The sequence below is a fragment of the Pinus tabuliformis genome, chromosome X (assembly GCF_031772625.1).
Source record: "Pinus tabuliformis cultivar Carrire ecotype Pingquan chromosome X, CPIR1, whole genome shotgun sequence".
Lineage (NCBI taxonomy): Eukaryota > Viridiplantae > Streptophyta > Pinopsida > Pinales > Pinaceae > Pinus > Pinus tabuliformis.
In genome coordinates this window covers 1635349742-1635366033 of record NC_142308.1, presented here as the reverse complement: position 1 = coordinate 1635366033, position 16292 = coordinate 1635349742, and positions in this window count along the sequence as shown.

The window sequence follows — 16292 nt, the reverse complement described above, 5'->3', positions numbered from 1 at the left end:
ATCGTTTTCACCATCATCACTAGCTCCGTTCTGTGTCACTGATGTGGGATTCATTAAGGCCCTCCTTTGATGGATCACTTCTTGTCGACATCAGCTCATTATCCAAGAAGTTGATCTAGGAACACCCCCTCAGTACTTTGAAGCTTGCATGCCTCAATGGCAAGTTTCTCACTTCCGGCGATAGGTATACATTAATGACCTTCGACCGGGAGACTTTGCGTGGTGTTCGACGTCAGATCCTATATTCACGCCACGTGAATTGTGCTGCAGTACCTTGAGGGTCATCATCATTATTGGTGATTCCTCTCGCGCTTGTTAACAGTTTACATTATTGACTGGTAATCAAGCGATGTCTTTCCATGTTCGACTTCAAGAAATTCTCACATGGATCGACTTGTACTAGAGTGAAGATCGGACAAGTTTGAAGACCCCGGATCTAGTTTCATCCATCCGGGCTGCGATATATATTCAGGAGATAAAAACATAGACATGTGCAGCAGATGAGCATCCTACTAAAAGGATGATAATTAAAAGCAGAGAATTATCCGTCTCTTATCAGACGATCGTCTGTTTATGTACGGCAAATGTATTTATAAAGCTGATCATGGGAAATGCCCGCATCAGCTAGATCATGAAAAGAAAGTATGAAAAGATAATGTATTGTATTGTATTTTGTTACAGGTCACCTCCCGGCGATTTAATGAACTTCGGATCCTCCTAATAAAGCATTTCACCCGATAAATGACCTCATACTTTAGGGGGCAACTGTTATAGACATTTTTGTGCCTTACAGCATAGAGCATGAAATGTCAATAATCTAAGGGATCCAAAGTCCCTAAACAAGTTGTTCTTACCCTTAGAGGAACAAGGTCAGCAAACCACAGCACTGCAAATCAGTTCTCCACTGAAAAACACTCAAAAACAGGTCAGTTTTGGGTCATTGCAGCTGCTCCACTAGGCATCTGCGCTGCATAGCAGGTACAACAAAGGCTACCTGCGTTGCATAGCAAGTAGAACAAAGGCTACCTGCGTTGGGCGTACTTGGACATGTGGAGGAATCTTTTTCTCAAAGTGCCAGTGCCCAGGAAGCTTCTAAAAAGACACTTGATGATAAGATTCGCCTAATGATGAGTTAAGAGCTTCTAAGACTCCAAGTGGAAGACAGAAACTCCGAGTGAAGAACTGAAGAACAACTGGAGTTGAAGAGGACAACAAGTCACACATCAAGCTGACTTATCTTCACTCCAAAACTCTATATAAGGATCTCATCCCATGGGATCTAGAGGGCGGAATTTTGTGCAAAGAATTGCTGTTGGTTTACAGTTGTGAGCATTGGGTGATTGCTTGAGGGAGGTGAAGAAGAGATTTCTCTCCGTCGGGAAGGTGATGCTGGATTGGAACTCTCATGGTTGTATCACCGCCTGAACCTTACTTCCATATATTAATAAAGCATTTGAGGTTCTTCTATTCGCATGTGTTTCAATGGTGTATTGTCTTACTTGCGTCTTTGATTTATGCTAATCCTTGAATCGATTATGAATGCATGCCTCTTGTAGTTTCCTTTTCTTGTCTTATTTGCAGGATCTCGTGTAGCTGGGCCCGTGAAAAGACTTGGATCTGGGAGCAAGCGGCAAACGAAGGAGATTGGATCGACCATTTGCGCAAGACATCGGTAAGTGGATCTCTTCCTTCTATCTCTTGCATGTCATAAAGAAGAAACTTTAGATAGCTTTGCTTTCAGCTGTTGCTAAGGAACTGTCACCCTTATAGTGGGTTAGGGTCATTCCGAGTTGGATACTTTCCCCCACAACACCATGGTCAGTCCGATGAGATGCCCTTGCACCCACAGTTAGTCATTGAACCATTCGAACGATGGGCCCTTGATTTAATTGGACCAATTAACCCACCCTCGAACCAGAAAACATATGTTTTGGTGGCAACAGAATATGACACCAAATGGGTCGAAGCAGAGGCATTGCTGAGAGCTATAAAAGATTCTGTCATACAGTTCTTGTTCCACATATTTGTGCGCTACGGCCTTCCAAGAGATATAATTACAGACGGTGGACCACAGTTTGCTGGGAACAAAATAGCTGCAACACTCAAAAACTATCATGTCCAGCATAAATTCACTACTCCATACCACCCACAGGCAAATGGTCAGGTAGAAAGCAACAATAAAATAATAGAAGCAATCCTAACAAAAACCATTGCGTTACATAGACGTGATTGGGTTGCCAGACTACCAGAAGCATTGTGGGCTTACAGAACAACATGGAGAAGCACCATTGGTTACTCACCTTATCAATTAGTGTTTGGAAAGCAACCTATTTTTCCCATAGAATTCTAAATCCAAACATTGCGAACAATACAGGAAGTTGGCTTGGATCTAACTGAGGCACAGATTAATCGATTACAACAGATCAATGAGCTCGAAGAAATCAGGCTCTCTGCACTCCAAAACACTGCACTGATCCAACAACAGCGAGCTAAATGGAATGATTCTCTCATTAAAAATAAAGCCTTCCACGAAGGAAACTGGGCACTTTTGTACGATTCTAGGTTTTAGGACTTTCCCGGGAAACTCCAGACTTGTTGGTTGGGACCATACGAAATCCAAAAGGTACATGACAATGGTACTCTTACTCTAATCACTATTGACGGTTCTGGATATGCCTTCAAGGCAAATGGCCACCGAGTTCGTCTTTATCGCAAACCACTCACTCGGGAGTCCTTCTGTCAGCAACTACGCCAAGACTCTGATATGGAAATTGTGGGGGAGGGAGAGAAGTCTTCCTCACCTGTGATTCATTAAGTCATTTATTTATTTTTACACTTTGTACATAATTTCTTTGTTTTGTTGAATTATTTCTGTATTAACACCTTGTTGTTACTTTTCCGAGCAGCAACAATTTTATTATTTTTTTTGCTGTTCCCTTTCTCAAAGGGACAACATTTCCGTCTTGCTGTTCCTTTTTCAAAGGAACAACACCTTTTAGATAAGCCATCCATCTTGCTTTAATTTTGTTCTTTTCACTTACTTTGTTCTTTTCGCTGTTCCTTTTCCAAAGGAACAACATTTTTTCTTTTTGCTGTTCCTTTTCCAATGGAACGACATTTGTGTGTTCTGCTGTTCCTTTTCCAAAGGAACAACATTTTCAATTTTTGCTGTCCATTTTCCAAAGGAATGACATTTGTGTGTTCTGCTGTCCCTTTTCCAAAGGAACAACATTTTTGATTTTTGCTGTCCCTTTTCCAAAGGAACGAAATTTGTGTGTTATGCTGTTCCTTTTCCAAAGGAACAATATTTTCGATTTTTGTTGTTCCTTTTCCAAAGGAACGACACCTGTGCGTTCTACTGTTCCATTTGCAAAGGAACAACATTTTCTATTTTTGCTATTCCTTTTCTAAAGGAACGACATTTGCGTGTTCTGCTGTTCCTTTTCAAAGGAACAACATTTTCGGTTTCCGCTGTTCCTTTTCCAAAGGAATGACATTTGGGTTTCTGCTGTTCCTTTTCCAAAGGAACAACATTTTCGATTTTTTGCTGTTCCTTTTCCAAAGGAACGACATTTGTGCTTTCTACTCTTCCTTTTTCCAAAAGGAGCACCGCTTGTATTCTTTTGCTCTTCCTTTTTGAAATAGTAACACCCTCGTATTCCTTTTACTTATGCTTGCTCCCCTTGCTGTTCCTGTTCTTTCAAGTCTTTTGGAATACATCTATGCACTTATGCAATGGATAAAAAATCACAACATATTGAAATCAGTGAATTATAAAATCGCTATTTTTATAAGAAATTGCTCTAAATTGGTAAGAGGACAGAGGGAAGGACACATTTACCCATTATCTTTTGCTGTCATTATTCCACTAACTCTGCTCTGATTGGTCATCTTTATCATGTTGGTTCTTTTTAATCCTCTTTGATTATTATTCAGGAATAAGAGCAAAGGGTTTATATCTTCCTATTGAGATGTTAAGACTTCTTCCACCATTCCTACTCTTAAGGAGTGTTGAACCACCCTTTGTGTATAAATAGGAAAGTATTTTATGAAAAAGAAAGAAAAAAGAGAAAATTGACTTGTTTATATAAGTTATCAAATGCAGGATAGGGGGTCTCATCAAGAGCCAGCCTACCATGATCAAGAGGAAGAAAGTGAAGTGGCATTCCCACTATGACCACCACATCAGGGATATGGTCCAAAAGGTATATCAAATAAAATAACCCTTGGAACAGGAGGTCTCATCACGAGCCCGCCTACCCACTTTTCGCTCCTTCCTTGTGAATGGCATTATGGCTAACTGGTCACCAAGCCAGCATAATGGACTACATTTTGACATCACACAACATTTACTAAGCATACAGAAAGGATCATGGTTCCATGGGTGAAATAAACAACTCTGCCAAGGTTATGGACACCTGTCGGCAGCAGAGCACTGTTAATGGTATTGAAGTCACATTATTTACACCAATAGGTAGGTATCAACACCCTTCTGTTTCTTATACCTTAGTAATAAATCACATAAATGTATATTATTTCCTGAACCATACAACGCATGAAAATATATTATCACCAATCATGACAGAACAATTGACAATGACCGCATGAGACTCGGTATGCACGGCAAATGTCCTATCCTCCCAGTCTCGCATCATATCACAACAGTCTCTTACGTATTAAGCGATCCAACTTTACACCTCGATTTCGGTAATCTGCTACTTTTGTAAACATGGCATATTTCCATACGCTGTTCCTTTATGACTCTGCTTCAGAACAGAATGGCATGCCACTCCTTTATTTGACGGTCGGGACGGCCTATCACATTGTGGGGGGGAGGTTAACCTCATCATTTCCTGGATTACGTGTCAGACCGCTATTCGAGAAATTGCGTACTTGGGAATAACATGGCTCAATGGTATACTATTTTTTATTTTTGCATGGCTTGTTGTTCCTAAACCATTTCCATAGTATGCTTTGCGGTATTAGTAAAACCCTTTAGATTTTGAGCGAGTCCTGCGTCTGTCAGCCTCTCTGTGTTTTAACAACTGAAGTTCCATTGTCAAATTATGAGATTTTACAGCAAAACCATAAACATGGGGGGAAGATCAATTCGGAGAGAGCCACAGGTGTTAACAGTCTCTGATGCTGCACAGGAAATCCTGGCAAGAGCAGGGTGGCTAACTTATCTCAATCGCTTACAGGAATCCAACGAAACTGTAGCAATTGAATTCTTGCAGAACTTGCAAGAGGATCACTCCACAGTGAGGGGGAGACACATAGCAGTCACCGATGACATAATCGAAGAGGTCTCGAGACTGCCAGCCGCTGGACGTGTATGGACGTTAAAGAAGGATAGATTGTAGATGATCATAGAAACCTTCCAAGAGGAAGGCCAGAGCCTGACAATTAGAGGAAAGGGGGTTCTACCAGCAGCATTAGGAGAACCGTGGGTGGAATTGGCAAAGACCATTCAAAGCTACATCACCTGTGAAGGAAGAAAAGATGTGGTAAGACCACGAAACCTTAAACTTTTAGCTGTATTAAATAAAAAATTCTATGTAAATTTACCTGCATTTTTGAATTCATTACTTCATGACGTTGCACGGAGCATGAAAAGGGCACAGCATGTAAAATCAGTTGTTAGTCATCATGGGTTGATACAGTTAATAGTTAGCCATACCCTAACCCAACAACAGAGCAGCTGGCAAGAGCTAATTTCCATGATAGATGGAGGATTGACCACACCATCCCCAAAACGTAAACATGACACCAGTACACTTGAGCGTCTAGAAAAACGAAGGAAATCACTCCAACTAGCACGGCTAAAAGGGAGGCTGGAAAATTCCCAAGGAGACACCAGCCAACCTATAGAAATAGACGATACAGGGGATGAACAACCCTCACAATTAGAAGGAGAGGAAAATGAGAAAGGAATGCAGGAAAATGAGGAAGAAGAAATGCAGGAAAATGAGGAAGAAGAATTGCAAGAAAACAGATTAGATTTGTGGGTAAGAGCTGAGCCTAGGGATCCAGTACAGTTGTGGAGAGAACATAGGAACCTCATGAAGACTCCAGGTGTAATTGAAGCATTAGGACCCATTCATACAACAATCAATCGATAGGGAATATAATACTTTCTCACTATTAAAGACCTTGCCATTGATGCAGCTAAATTTCGATATCAGATCTCTAATCCGAATATCCAACTCAGGGAACCATTTAAGTATGAAAATTTTAAGTTAGCTGCCAACCGCTTGCACCTCTATGGCGAAGTCATTTTGAGGGCAGGGCCATCCTGGTTAGGATATAGGTTCCAGAGTCCAATCATTTGGCACCTTGCACCTGGATACCAAGCCCTGTATGAGATGCCTGAGGGTCAGACAGGCCATTTCTTTGAACACCTAGTTATGCATCATGGCTGTAGACCTCCACATGAGATTCCATCTCCAGCCTACTCTCTCACTGCCTTACATGTCAACTACAATGTTTTCATGAGGGCATGAAAAAGGGTAAGCAGGGGGGTGTGTGGAGTACTAAAGAAGGTATGTTTTTGGTAATTATTTCAGCATCTTTTCATTAGAACTTACAAACCTTTTGCATCATGAACTATGTAAATGATAAAGAATTGCAATAAAACCTGTGAGATTAATATGCAGATTAAAAACGCTGACAATTGTCATTTTCTTATGTAGGAAGAAGGAAAAACGAAAAACTGCCATTCCAAAGGAAAGGACAAGGACGGGTTAACTGTTGTCCCTTTGACAGGGAACTGTATGCAAACAAGGCAAACCAAATCAAAGCGTATCAGCCCTGGAAAGGAAGTGGAGATATTGGTTCGACGCAAGAAAGAAAAGGGATAACTGAGGACTAACGGTTCGGCTAATCCATCAGAATCCTTTGATCCTGAGGGATCGCTGCTTTAACTATTTTTTCACCTAGAAATCTCCGCCTTCACCATTATAAAAGGGGTAGCACTGTTAGCCCGAGGAGTCGGTCGAGTCTGTTATGTTGTTTTATGCAATTTCTCCTAAGATTGAAACTTTGATCATCGAGTCTCGTTGAGAACTGATCTACTGTAATTCTGTCTTATGCGTTAATACAAACTCGATTGCTATTTCATCTCTGAGTCTGGAATAACTTCAAGCGGTGTACCCCTGGAGGTTAAGGGCCCGGACCTGGAGGACACTTGATCTTGTACTATTACTTTTGGTTTATGCGTGGTTTGCTTATCAGCAATATTTGGTAATCTGATATGTTTTGTTAGTTTACATCACACGCTCTGTTATGTTCGATTTACTGAAGTTTCTGAAGACAGAACCATTGTATTAACTTTGCAACATATTAATGTCTCTTTAAGTGTTGATATGATATTGCCGATCTTTACAGAATACTGTTGCTATTCAATTACAGAGTATCTGTGCTGTACATTTATTTCATTGGTATTACTGAACTCATCTTAGGAATTATGTTCTTTGCGATTGTTGAATCTATAGACATTGTTGTTCCATTCTGAAATACAATCGTAATATTTATAACTGAGATTGATAACTAGTTTACCAAGATCTGGTTACTATTAAGGTGTGCCGTGTGCATATATGTATGGTTTTCAAGCGCTCTTCTATAATCCATCATTAATCAGTGCTGTTCCATTTTTGCGTGTTGTTCAATTCGTCCTTAAAAGTGAAGGATTTCCATTTGATTCCTGTAGGACACGATTATTGCATTTGATCTTATAGACTAAGGTGTTGTTGTTTATTAGACTCAATTGTTGTTACAGTTTCCTGTTTGCTGTTCTATTTCTTATTTGTTGTTCCATTTCTTATATGTCGTTCCATTTCTTGTCATTTGCATTATTGTTATTTTGGGTGTGAAGAACGATCTAAGACTGTAGTGGGCATTGACATTTACTGTCTGGTCCCCAGATCCACGATCTGTTCTCTGATTTCCTTTGACCCCATCAGTTTACAAAGGGATGAGTTACTGCTACTGAACCCTTGACCAATAAATTGCTTAGTTTTCTGAATGTGTGGTTTGGTCTTTCAAAGAGTTTGTTGTAAGCTAGCATCCATTTACTCTTGTATTTTTTGAGCACTGTACTACTAGCATTACTATGGCAAATGATAGCCTCAGAGTGAGACACTCTTTGAAATAACAAAACGTTCCTGGATTGAAAAACTAATGTGAGGTAATTAGAGGTGAAAGAGACCCTTTTTATAGCTCGACACTTGCGATGACCTTGATCGCATCACTTACTTTTCTAATGGATGTATATTGGCCTTCGGCGATTGCAATTTGCGATGAGTGGTTCCAAAAGCTCATAAAAGCAATATTACATGAAAAGTATGAAAAAATCTATTTTACTCGAAATGTTTTATTGCTTTTTATAATCTAAAGGGGGCCCTATTTTCTTATTTAGCATCTTTAGAATAAGATTAAAAATTTAAAAAAGTGGGGGTTATTGTATAGCACAACAAGACCAAAAGCCAAAATTTGACAAACAAGGAGAAACAAACATCCAAGAAAAGATCTCCCAAACGAAGTAATTTTTAACTTCAAGAAAAGTCTTGTACACTTGTTGAAAATCCAAAAGATAATATCAAAGCAAGGAAAGGTAAAAAAAAATGTTTTTTTACTTTTTCTTTTTAAGTGCTTTTAATAAAAGATTCAAGAATAAAAAAACTAATGAATTTAAGATCAAAAAATCAAGTGAAAAGGCACCAAAACTCATTAGCCAGAAATAATCACCGAAATTATAAGGCCAACAAAAGGGTAAAAACACTTGAAAGTTCTGATAAAAGGACACACAAAAGATTAAACAAAGAAAAAATCTCAGGAAACCCAAAATATTTCACTGACCCAAAGTTTCAAATCTTTCTGAAACCATAAAAAGAAGCAAAAAGAGGAAACTTCAAGAATGCAAGTAAAGTAATGAAAATATTGGACCTTAAAGAAAGTTGGAAAACAAATCTCTATTCCAGATGTATGGAACAATTAGACAATTTACCAAAAGGTCTGAAATCCAAGCTCAAAAGCAAAAAAATTCACCAAATAGCAAACCCCAGGTTGACAACTTATTTTTGCAAAAAGAGACCAAGAAACCGACACCAACAATAAATTAGATCAACCTAGACAATAAATGATTCTTATAAATCAGTAAAATCAGGCTACTTCCTAGAACTGGAAGAAAAGGTTTGAAAAAATCAAACTTTTCCAAATATACGCGACAATGTATCAAGAAAGTCGCGTGTATATGCGACTATGACTGAAGAAACATGAGTGTACGTGATTTCCTTTGGGATTAGCCACATGTGTACGTGAATGTGTATAAAGAAAAACACATATAAATAGAAAAATAAAAAGTACAGGCCTAATTTGAAAGATTAAACTAACTGCCTAGACTACAACAAAATCAGTAAGATTAGAAAAAACAACAAACACGACAAAAGAGCCCAGATTAAGAATAAAAAAACCCTTCTAGGAAATACAAGACTGTATTCCCTAGTGGAGTCACCAATTCTGTTAGCGGGAGAAAAATCCTTGAGGTAAGGGTTGACAATCTTAACAAAGTGAAAGCAAATTATCAACAAGAAGCACTCATTCAAGAAAGAACACTATGAAAAATAGTAAAGTGGCTTTAGGAAGAATACCCATAGGTCCTACGTTTGATGTAGATCCCGTAGGGTCCAAACCCTCTGCTTCCGCTAATACGTTCAGACCTGCCACACAAACTAGAGGAGAAAATACATAGAAAATATTTTAAAGAATGTGCATATTAGACATGTTAGATCATCAAGTATAGATATATAAATCATAATATGTTAGACATGAATTATAGAAACATGATATCAAAACATTTTAGGAACAAGACAAAGCTTATTTTATTGATAACAATAAATAGGAGTGGAAGAATACAATCTGATCCGTCCACGACACCAACAAACCTTCCTTTGGATCCATCCAGCGCAAGCCTCAAAGATAACTTCAATATGTGCAAAAGGATGTCATATAATGGAAGATGAACATCTCTGCAAGGAAATAAGGGTTTACTATGATTGGAAGTGTAGGAAGCACAGGGGATATTAGAATTGATTTGGGGACAAAAGAGCTATAATGTCGATATCCTATCTCTTTCTATGAATTATGCCTTCCCATGAGGTGTATAAATACCACCAGAAATCGGTTAATTTAGCTAGGCCACAGGCTCCTATAGGTGGGCTTTTGGTGAAACCCATAAACCCCACCTGAGAAATAGGATATTTTTTTTTTCATATCTTAAATTATGTATGCGGGTTTGGTATTATGCTACCCGCGTGTACACACGCTTTTATAAGGGTAGAGTTGCATATAGATATTTTTTTTTTTAATATATGATGAAGTCTGAATGGGAAAGGGTTACCCAAGGTCATATAAAAGCATCATGACTACAAGAGTGCTAAATAATGCTATAACATGAACTTGATTTGGATTATCATCTCATGACAAATGGTTTGGTGAGATTTAGGGACAGGATATATGTTCCAAAAAACAATGAACTCAAGAAGCTTATCTTGAGGGAATTTCATGTTAAGTTGTATTCAGGTCATCCTAGATATCATAAGACTCTAACGTCTATGAAGAAATTACATTGGTTGAATTTGAAGAATGAGGTAGCTAAGTTCGTCGCAAGGTGTTTGTATTGTTAACAGGTAAAAAGCAGAGTGTAAGCATCTAGGTGGTTTACTGCAGCTGATTCCAATTCTAGAATGGAAATGGGAGGTCATTTCCATGGATTTCATTACAGGTTTTCTAAGGACATCTAGAAAACATGATTCCATAATGGTTGTGGTTGAGAGGTTGACCAAGGTAGCTCACTTTATTCTAGTTAAGTCTACTAATTCAGCTAGTGAGGTAGCTTAGGTATTTATCAAGGAGATAGTGAGATTACATGGTATCCCTAGGAAGATTGTGTTAGAAAAAGATGCTAAGTTAACTTCCAAGTTTTGGAAAGGGTTGTTTGCAGGTTTTGTGCAGAGTTGGATTTCAGCACAACTTATCATCCACAGACAGATGGAAAGAAATACAGGGTCAACAAGATTCTGGAAGACATGTTGAGAATGTATGTTATGCACTAGTAGAGAAGGTGGGAGGAGTATATTCCACAGATAAAGTTTTCTTACAATAATGGGTATCAAAAATCATTGGGGATGTGTCTATTTGAGGAAATTTATGGGCAGAGTTTTAATACTCCCATTAGCTAGAGTGATCTAGTGAATAGGGAGTTGATAGGACCGAACATGTGGGCAGAGATGGAACATGAAATGTAGGTTATCATGAATAATATAAAGATATCATAGGACATGAAGAAGAGTTATGCAGATCAACACAAGGAATTTAGGGAGTTTCAGGTCGGGGAGAATGTGTACTTGCACATCAAGCCCAAGAGGAGCTCCTTGAGGATTGGGTCATGTGCCAAGTTGGCACCTTGGTATTGTATGCCTTTCAAGATTCCTGAGATGATTGGACCAGTGGCCTACAGAATTGCATTGCCTCCGATAGTGAAAGTCCATGATGCTTTCCACGTTTCATTGCTTAAAATATATGTGAAGGATGTTGATCATATGATTGATTGGTCTATATTGTAGGTGGATTTAGAAGGAGAATTCCAGCCAGAACCTCAGTGCATATTGTAATGGAAACAGCTCATGCTCAGGAACAGAGAAATATAGCAAGTTAAAGTGTAGTGGAAGAGCTTTGGGGTCGATGAAGCTACATGGAGATGGTTGATTAGATGCATGCTATGTATCCTTCATTATTTTCTAGTTGAGGCAAATGATTTTTGGGTATATGTACATATTTATGTATGGTTGTTATTGTAAATACACAATGAGTTGTGTTATAGAGATCAAATAAGTGGTATGGTTGCGTTGATGGTGCTGGATATCGCTAACATACAGGGGGTCTCCCCAATGTGAAGTCCCAATTAGACCTCACATTGTTTTGAGTACGAGCTCCATCCAGAGTATCGACTCAGGCACCATAACGCAAAGATTTGTCTTGGTTTCAATAGATAACATAAAATATTATATACGCAAACCTTGAATAAGAAAGTAACTTGACATTGTGAAGCACCAATTGCAGGATGTAAAATGAAACCTTCATGAGGGGAGACAAGAAGTGAGTCTCTAAGAGGAAAGTAATAGTACTATCCTAGAAGAGGCACACAAGAGCATGGAAAGATTCGTTAGCAAAATAGTTCACACAATGATATTAAAGCGAATACAACACACATTCAACAAGATGAGTACTGAAGCCACTGAAATAGTTCAATTTCTCCAATACATATGAACACAACATATACCGTAAACATCCCAAGAATAGTCCTAAAACATTTGTGATACATGAATGAAAATGTGTTGGCTCATAGCTTCAATTACAAGGTGAAATATCAAATTAGATCTATTACAATGACAAAAACTAGTTCCAATAGTGGAACATGAAATCACTCCTTACTTCTCCAAAGAATATTTTTTCTCTCCTATGCCAAGTAGAGAAGCCAAGACTAGCTATCCCAAGCTTAAGCCTCCAAAATCCATTTTCTTGCATTATGACGTTTCTTTTATAATAAGGGGAATGACATTTCATATCCCTATGACTCTTGAACTACCCCCATGACTCTTGGAATTCTAATGTGTCCTTTGGACTTCTCTATATGACTTTTGGACTTCTCCTAAAGACATCTTGTCCATATATGACTAAGTGACTTTCCACATTCCACATATGACTCTTGGACTTTGACAAATTAAATTTTGTCTTTTATAATGATTAAAATACTACATCATTACTTCCACATCATCATATGATGAGAATTGACATGTCAATATCTTTGATGAATGGGATTGATAGTGACTAATGACATGTAATTTCTCCAGTGGTGACATGGCTTCTACTGTGCTTGTTTTTTTATCATCATCTTCTCATGGTGATTCCACACTCCAAAGGGTCTTAAAAATTTGGAGTCTTCATGGTGCTTTGATCATCAAGTTTTAGGTGTATTCTTGGTTCTTCTTGTGCTTCCTTTGTTTATACTTTTTTCCTGATCTTCCTTGTTTTTTCTTGCCATAAGGTTCCTGGAATACCTTTTTCTTCAATCAATCATGAACAACAACTATCAGTCTTAAGATATCATAGTCTACTATGTTTTATGCATATTTTATTGTTTATGTCTTTTTGGTGTATTAATGGTCAACGAAGCTTCAGGGTGCAAGGACGTACTCAAAAAGCTGAAGGATGGAGGAGGAGGAGCTTCGTGGCTTTTCCATGTGCTCATGTGCCCTAAGGAAGAAAGTAATCAAGGCAAGGCGCATGTGACAAGTCCAAAGGATGAAGGGGAAGGCTTCGAGATTCCAAATTGTGCTATGCACCAAAGGGAGAGAGAGAGGGCACAGGGTGCACTCCTGAATGATGAAGGTTGAGGCTTCATGCCTTCAAGGTCCACTCTTGCACTTAGAAGGTCTCGAGAAGGGTGCATGACACACTCTTGAAGGTTGAATGATGAAGCTTTGTGCCTTCAGGGTCCGACAATGCACTCAAGTCAGGTTAGGAGGGAGAAAGGTGCATCAAGGAAGGTTGAAGGGCTGGGCTTTGGCTCTTCAAGATGAGCTAATGTGCTCAAGGGGGTGCACTTCCTCAAGTCAAAGGACTACACTCAAGGAAGACTTATCTCTTTTTGAGGGTGCAGTTTAGAACATGGAAGGGGATTCATGCTTTTCGAGTGTGCCCAACATTGTCGGAGGGTGCAGGGCACACTTCTGAATAATGAAGGTGTTAGCACTTCTTAATTCCTCTAGGCTAATGAGAGGAACCCAAAGGTAACCATAAACCACTTTAAAACTAGAATCTACCCCTTCCAACTTTAGAGAGGGCTCTCTCTATTTAAATATTTAGTCACTTAGATGACTGTTTGCCTTAGGTTTTAGGCTAGGTATTGATATTTGAGAGGCCTAGGTCTTAACAGTTTGATAGAAGGGAAGAGAGAAAATCCATTAGGCGTGGAGTCATATTGAGTTAATGATTTTTAGTGATATGATGGGAAAATGAGGAATCCTTAGATAGGGGACATGTAGGAAATACTTATGGTGTCTTTGTCAAATTTCATTGTAGAGAGGTGAGAAGAGGAGTAGTGGAATTGATAACATCTAAAGCATATAGCTGAGGATGAATTTTAGATATTACAATGGAGGAAAAACAATAAAATGTTTAGTTAGCTATAATAGTAAAGGTGAATTATGAAATAAATTCTTGCTTAATTAAACATTGAAGACATGAAATTTAAGCATGGAAATAACTTAAGGCAATTAAACAAAAACATGAGATAAACATCACCATAAAAAATATGACATATGAATCCCTGAACAAGTAGAGTTCAACCTTCATCATTCACTAAAACTTTTGAATAAAAATGTACAATACTCAATGTATTCTTTATCAAACCATGACGAACCCCATTTCTCATATAAATTTACATCATATAAATGAAAAAATCATTCCCAAGATAAGGAGGTCGAGTTCAACTATTTCCCCAAAGATAAAGTCAATTACATTAAGATTCAAAACTGACTGCTAGGAAATAGGGACCAAATTTCTTGAAAATAAAAGTCAAATATTAAATTTTATCTCTTGAATCTTTACAACTATTACAAAGCTGAAGGAGTTTTTTTCATATAAGATTTTTCTTGAGAGAACCCTCTCTCATTTTTCTAATCTCCTTCGAATCTGCGCCCAACGATTATGACTAAAACAGGAAATGACAAAATCTAAACAATAGGATGTAAATATTCATTCTAATATTCCAATATATGACACCTATGAATGAAATGAAGGAGGTTTGTTTTATTTGGCTCATTTTTGACAAAAACCTCTTTTGTCTTTTCAAAATCCATTTCTAGTTTTTCAGAATCTAATCTTGAAGTTAACTTCTAATATAGTAAAAAACATAGCAACACGGCAGAAACAAATCAAATTCATCATTATCATAATTTTGATCATCTCCTGGAATTATGAATGTGCGAGATAGGTGGAAGACAACTCGCTAAACATCAAATACCTATTAGAAAAAATCTATCCAAATTCCAAACCTCCCTTCTTGAAAATCATCACTTACAACAAAAGTGCAGCATACAAGCACAACAAATGTCACTTGAATGAGTTTGACCAAATGTTAAAGTATCTGATCAAGTAAAAGAGTTGGTGGATGATGTTGAAAATCTCAAATACCTCCTTGGACCTCCATAATTAGGAAAATAAGTGCAAAATCATTGAGTTTCTTCATATCTTATATTCTTGGACAGTAATGCAACAAGAACACGTAACAATAAGGAAATTCACTGTTGGAGGACTAGATGGGCATTCCATTTGACTGTTTAAGATGACTTTTAAGGTAAAAAAAGTGAGTTGTTCAAGAAAACAAAATTTAGAACCTAGAGGTGACCACAGTGACAACAAAACCTCAATTTTCAAAAGCACATCAACTCCCTTGTAGCCAAAATACAACGATATTTCTACTAATATCCAGGGCACCTTAGGAGGGAAAATAATGAACTCGATGGATTTTTGAAAGCCAAAACATGTCTCTATAATCCCCCATGTGGTACAGAACATCCTTCAAGCGTAACGATGACTCTTCAAGTTTAAATGTTCAAGCACAGTGCAAAGGAGAAGCGTATCAACAACTTGTGGTGACAAGGACATGATGTGTTATCTTATTTGAGCTTGCAACTAACTAAAAATACACCACTAACTTGACTCAATGATGAAAAACAAAAACCCACTATTATCTTTATTCATGACTTGGATGACACATTTTCCTAAACTTACTAAACCTAGACCTTTTAAGACTTTGCCAACTTGATTTTTATTTACCAATCAAAATTTAATATGTCCTATTGAGTTGATCTCTATGAGATCATAGTAGAACTTTAAAAATTTACCAAAATAATAAAAATACTAAGTTTGAATTTGATTACTGTAACATAGGACAGTAACATTGGCTCCAATGGGGATGGCATCCTCCCTATGAGGTGCCAAAGAACCACAAATCTAGTGCCAAAGCATTGGGTTGTTCCCATAACACACATGCACCCTGTGATTTTATATTCAACTAAAGGAAAATTAAAAATGAAACTCAAACCGAAATTACTACCCATGGTTAAAGTTAGGAGTAAAAACCAATCTACAGCTGTTGCAAACTCACTACTAAAAATCAAAATTGAAAACCACTGAAAAATCCTGATTCCCATGAGCTTATTTGCACACCT